This window comes from Salminus brasiliensis, chromosome 12 (genome assembly GCF_030463535.1).
Source record: "Salminus brasiliensis chromosome 12, fSalBra1.hap2, whole genome shotgun sequence".
Taxonomy (NCBI): Eukaryota; Metazoa; Chordata; class Actinopteri; order Characiformes; family Bryconidae; genus Salminus; species Salminus brasiliensis.
Window position 1 is genome coordinate 4111491 of NC_132889.1, and position 6807 is coordinate 4118297.

Here is a 6807-nt window from a genome sequence, read left to right on the forward strand (position 1 = left end):
ACAGATTAGCTGTACATTCTTAAGCAATTAGGCCCTAAAAAGGCCTTTTTTTCCCCAATCTACATAATTTTTCAGTTTTTAGGTAATTTTACTCAACATCCCAGGCAGTTTGCTGCCTAACTTTGTACTATTAGAGGTCACAGACCTGCCACAGGACCTTGTACCATTGCAAGTTATTCAATGGACTTAAATGTTAATAAAAACAATGGAAAATTGGGAGTGTTCTAAAACATTTGACCGGTAGGGTTTTGCAAAATTGCAAAATGCTAAGATATAAGAAAGCAGAAGACAAGAGGATGGGTCTACTTCACTACAAAAATGTGCTAATGTGTAGTAAAGCAGTTAATAATTATTATAATAATTATTCTCTGATGTTCAGAGATGTCCAAATCTTGTAGAGTTTAAGTATTAAGCTCTATGGCGGGGAATGGGTATTGCGAGGCTCAAGGGGAAATGTAGAAGCACACGGAGGTACATTCAGAATATTTTGCTGATGAAAAATGAAGAATATTTACAATATTGTCAGTACATGTTTGAGAACATTAAACAAACCAGGTAAATGTTGGACCGCTGAGCTCTAAATGCGTAGGTTTTCAGGCCAGATGAGGAGGACTTGAGGCAAAGGAGGCTGCTCTATGAAATGAGCTAATGCTAAAGCTGTCCAGCTTTTGCTGGTAGCTGGTTTTGGATGGTCTAAGCTGGTCTTTGATGGTTGAAAAGGTGCTAAACCCAGGCCAAAACATATACCTTATGCTATACCCCTAAACTAGCTGGTTAACAAGCTCTTGACCAGCATAGCATATGTTGCATTTGACTTTAGTTAAGTTGGTCATCCAGATGGGTCTTGCACGTCATGCTGGTCAACCAGATTGGTCATACCGGTCGACCAGTGTGGTCAAGCTTGGTCAGGTTGAAACAGAAACACAGGAACTGTAAAAACAGTTTGTAGACTGTTCCTCTCTTTGTGGGATCCTTTTTGGGGGCGTAAAATTGCTAAATGCTAAGGTAGCATAAACAAATGTGCTAGTGTGTAAGTAGTTAATAATTATTTGGCGATGATGTTCAGAGATGTGAGACACGGAACTGGGAAAGTGTACAGTAAGAAGCCACCTCAGCTAATGTGTTACCAGCACTTTGGTTAGGCTGGCAGGTTCCCTGTGGTTGGGTGTGTTTCTGCAGAACCTTTGATGACAAATAGGAAAATGTCATGCAAATTTGGTTTCAACCCTCATAGGTGACTCATGCATTGGTTAGCAAGTCCTCCCTCATGGCCCATTAAACAAACTACAAACAGAAGAAGTTATCATATCTAAATCTGTCAGTAGAACAGAACAAGCTGGTTACGCTGGATGATTAGCTTAGCCTTTGACTGCCATAGTGCATGCTTTCATTTGAGTTGAATGAATTAGCCAAAATATTAGCATAACCGACTGGACCAAGCTGGTCATCAATATGGTCCATACATTTTAGACTGGTTTGGTCAAGCTGGTCGATCAATTCGCTCAAGCTTGGTCATGCTGGTTATCCTGATTGACTAGCTTGGTCATCATACTGCTCAGGCTGTGTGAATAGCGTGGTCTTGCTGGTAGACCAGCTAAAACATCAAAATCTGAAAATTATGTACTGGCCAAGAGCTAAGCTGACTAGCTTGACCAGACTTAACTGGTCAGGCTGTTTTTATTCAGCGGGGTCAAGACAATCTAAGACTCCAAAACCACTTAACTTAACACGCTTATACACCGATCAGCCATAACATTAGTACCAAACACTGCGATGGCTAGACGACAGATCGGGTCAGATCATCTCCAAAACATTAGGTCAAACAAAGGGCAACCTGTGAACTAATGACAGGGTCACGGGCACCTTAGGCCAGAGCTACTTACGCCCCCTCGTAATACCCATTCCCCGCCATGGAGGGTAAAACCTAAACTCTACCACTAGCCACCACTTCTTTAAACAAACAGTGACCGTCAGCATCAAACTCACTCCACCTTTCCTTTTCTGACCCAAGCCCACTTCTCCACTTCCTTTCGTCAGCGCTCGACTCGCTAGTCAGCTCTGTGGAAGGTGTGCCTCTGTCCTCACGTAACCCAGAAAGCCCTCAGCTGACTGAGGTCACACAGCTTTGGCCACACATGGTCAGCCAATGGTCGCGTTGCATACCCTATTTCAACCACCATTCATGGGACAGTGCAGGAAAGCCGTTTACCCAGAATATTTGCGAGGAAGGAAGGAGGCCTGCTATTTATGGTACGCTCTGACTAATATAAACGAGCTCCTCTCCTCGCGAAGGGGAAGAGTCGCACATGCGTTTCCCAGCGATACAGGCTGCGTACGCTGCGACAGGCCGGCTGTGATAGTGTGTATGCGGGCTTCTGGGCCATCACTCACTCTGACAGCGAGGAGCAGGGCATTTTGGACTTGGATGGAGCTCCCAGGACTTAGCTGCAGCTGTATAAACACACTTGTGCTCCACAAATCACCTCCAAATTCAGAATGCACTGCAGTGCCACACATGGCAGGAGGCCTTCAAGAGCAAAGGCAGCTGCTCAAAGCTTCAGTGGGAGGCTCAGATGTGTCCGAAACTGAAATTTCTCTATTTCACGACACTCTGCGGCTTGCTGTGACTGTGTACACATGCAGCACGGCATGTAGGTCAAGCCTGATTGCAGCTCAACTCGATGAATAGGCTACTTTGCTGTTTTGCTGTTGGTTTAGGAGGTGTGGTCTGGGTTGGCGGAGCTTCACTGTACTTCACTGGACAAAGAGCAGGTGTAAAAGGAGCAGACCGGATCTGGACACAGGTGGACTTTGGACAGCATCCTGGATGTTGGTTCGGAGTTGGCTAGTTTCTGGTGCCACAGCAAATATGGCATGTAATGAAATAAATGAATGTACAGATATCCTTAATCCTTATTTTAGAACACTGTTAAAAGGTAAAATCCTATTAAATCTCAATATGTAATATTTCTCAATTGAATAATGGGCTATTATATAATAATATAATGTAGTGATATTCATCTTCAACTTATTTGTACTTGTTATATTAGGTTATTCTATTAATAGATAAGTTTGCTGAATTTTATAATATAATTAAATATAATATAATAATAATAATAATAAAAAAATAAATAAAACTTGACATGAGAACCATTATCTGCTAGTGGAGTCTGGCTTTATCGATATTGAAAACTATTTAAAACAGATAAATAAGTTGATCAAATTAATTTTATTAAAATTTAATTCTATAATATTCAATAATAAATAGTAATAGTAAATAGTAAATAATCATTTATTTACATTTTATTTGCTAAAATTAAATTTTTTTGGATTAAACCACACTAAACAAACCCTATGCAAGAGCACAGCATTGTATAACAAGCTTAGCAGAGAGCTAGCTAATAGGCTAACAGGAAACAGGCCTATTAACTGAATATAAAATCACAAATGCATATCATACAAAAGTTAAAGTCTATAGCTGCGGAATAAATACGATATTATAAAATGTATCTCCTCTGGGAAGTACACTACTGTTAGCCTGATGCTAACAAACATGAGGAAATCCATCTAGGCGCTAATGGAAGTTATCATTGTACTAGCTTGAAAGCTAGCGGTGTTGAACACAAACCTGAATGTCTTGAAAAGTCCACCCCTCCGGCATTATGTATGGTGCCAATATGTTCGTGTATTGGCCCTACTTCTCTACAGGGACTAGGTAAGCGGGATGTGTGCATTTGCAAATGCAATGCATTCAATAGAAGCAGTGTCCACAAACATTTGGACATATACATTTACATTTATGGCATTTAGCTGATGCTCTTATCCAGAGCGACTTACAAGGTCACACACATTACAGATGTGGGCCAATGTAGCGTTAGGAGTCTTGCCCAAGGACTCTTATTGGTGTAGCGCAGCATAGTCACCCAGACTGGAAATCGAACCCCAGTCTCCTACATGGTGTGGTAGCTCACTGACAGCTAGTGGTGTTATCTGTTGCGCCACACCAACCATAGTGAGTGTACTACACCAATATAGTGAGTGTAACTCTCACACATACACAGACACAACTTGGGCCTACCTGAAGCCTCCCAGCCACAACGCCCTAACCATGGCGGACGCCTGTGTCCCCAGTGCCCTTCTTTTAGGGCCTGCCCACGTTCTCATCATTAGGCTTGGCTTGCGGAGGGCAGAGGAGTGCCACTGCTCAGTGCCAAACTCCCCCAGATCTTTTACTGTAGGTCACCTGGTTGCAAACAAATGGCAGAACGAAGACATGCAAACCGTATGAAAAACTTGTCCCTCAAAGCAGACAGAAGGGATGTAACAGTCGACTCTAATGGGAACAGAAACGAGGAGGCGTCTGCCTGCAACATGCAGAGGAGCTGGAGCAGGCCGTAACAGTGCTGATCTACAGTCAGTTGCCAACCCTGCAGACTCCTCTGCTTATCAGTGCATTTCAGGAGAGAACTGATCCCAGCTCTGCAGTTTTAACACAGGGGATTTCTCCATATGGCCTAGAGCTGTAGGCTCCTGCACTCCACGGGGGCCCTTTCCTGACTGGACCAAAGCTAACTGCTTTGTATTACACTACATTGACAAAAGTATTGGGACACCTGCTGAGTCTAGAGTTTATCCATCCTGCTTTTGTTGGAGTAACTACTGTCTCTACTGTCCAGGGAACTAGAGCTTTAGCGAGGTCAGAATGTTGGATGGGGCACCACGCTTAATGCTGGGGACATTACCGCCTTAGCCCACGCCTTCGTAGCTGAATGCATTCATTAGAAGGCGTGTCCACAAACATTTGGACATGTCGTGTATTTCCTTCTCGTAGAGTTCAAAAGGGTTAAAAAATGTGGGCCTAGTTGTGCTATCTTTAGCAGAAAGCGTAAGAGAGCTAGGTTTAGCTGGATTTTCTGACTTGGCATTACTGCATGACTCAGACTTGTGACATAATCCAACCTCCGTTAGTGGGCAGACGTGCTTGGACTGCCTCCAGCACTGTCTCAGCTGCAGGTTTCCATGTGTGGTCAGACAAGCTGAGCTCAGCGTTGTAGCATGGGAGCGAGCTGTCTTCTGTTGAAGGTGCCTGAGAATGGTCTAGAAGGTATAGAAGCTCTGGAAACAAACCGTGAACCTCAAACACTGCTGTTCCTCCTTTAAAAGAACATCCAGCAGAACCAAATCAGAGCTGTAACCCCCACCTGTTACATAAAAGGCTTGACTTGTTATATTTATGCCCCCAAAAATTGACATACGCCCAGATCATTAGCTGGCTAGAAGCTAAACACAATGGCTACGATATGGAAGCGAGGCTAAAAAGGCTAAAAGCTAGAGCTAGCTGACTGGGTAAAGCACCACCTGGAGGTGAATCACACATTAGGGGAAAACTGATGAAGCTATCCCAGCTATGGCCAGGTTTCTATGCCCAGCTATTTGACGGGCTGAAGTTCTGCATCACGGAAAGGGCCCAATCACACCTCGCTCGAAGCCAAAGGACGTGTTTTGGCAACCAGGGAAGTGGCTACAAGGCTGAAAGCTAACGCTAGGTGAAAAGGGTACAACCTATTCTGCTAGCTAAGCACTCTAAGAATATCACAGCAACGCTTCTGTACGTACCTCTGAACATACCCTGTTGGCTAGAGGCCGAACACAATGGCTACTTCAGGAGAATATGGAAACGAGGCTAGAAAGGCTAAAAGCTAGAGCTAGCTGACTGGGTAAAGCTGATGAGGGTAGCCAGCTGCTCTGCCCGGAAAGGACGAATCAAACCTCGCTGAAGCCAAAGAAAGTATATCGGCAGCCAGGAGAGTGGCTAAAAGGCTAAAAGCTAATGCTAGGCTAACCAGAAAAGGGATAAGGACAAATGGGGTACACCATGTTCTGCTAGCTAAATATTTAGGTAGCAGAGAGGACATCAACACTATCACATATCGCTGGCTAGAGGCTAAACACAGTGCCTACTTCAGGAGAATATGGAAACGAGGCTAGAAAGGCTAAAAGCTAGTGCTAGTTGACAGGGTAAAGCACCGCTTGGTGGTGAATCGCACATTTCGTCCATATTTGTGCATGTTCTGTCAAAGCTCATGTATAAATGAGTGTTTATAGCATAGCATAAAATAGATTTGGCTAAGCTAGGCTATGCTATGCTAGGCCATATTGCTGCAGGCCATCTCGGTGTTGCATAAACCAACCAATGACCAATGATCTTATCATGTTTTTCACAAGCCCTACAAGGAATATCAGTGTGTTTCATTCTGAGGTAAAATAACAGGGTGGTAAATAAATGATAAATGCTTTCTATGGCATATCAATAAAATGTATACAACTTAAATGTATTATTTATTAGATACTTTGTAACCCTTATTTCAAGAATAGTCAATCTGCCAAGCCATGTTTGGTCTAAAGCCTGCTTCTTTGGTTTTCTTCTGGAGTTACGAGGTTAAGCTAAGCAGTATTTGGGAGCTTAGAGCAATTAGCGCTGTGCAAAATACATTCCTAATACATCCCACACTTGCCTCAAACCACGATAATTGTTAAGTAGTCCCTGACAGAGTATGACAGTATATTATTGTTATCTGTAAAACCAGACACATTCATGCTGCCAGATGGCTGCTTCTGCTGTTTTTAGCTATGCTAATGTACTCTCGCCCGTGCTGTTAGATGACAGTGTCATACAATGTCAAAAAGCACATAAGCCAGTATATTAGCATGGTGCTAATATAGTGATTATAAGCATAATTGTTAGCTGTAATATTTTATTACTTATTAACTAGGCTGGATGCTAGCATAGTTGCGACAGTTGATAAA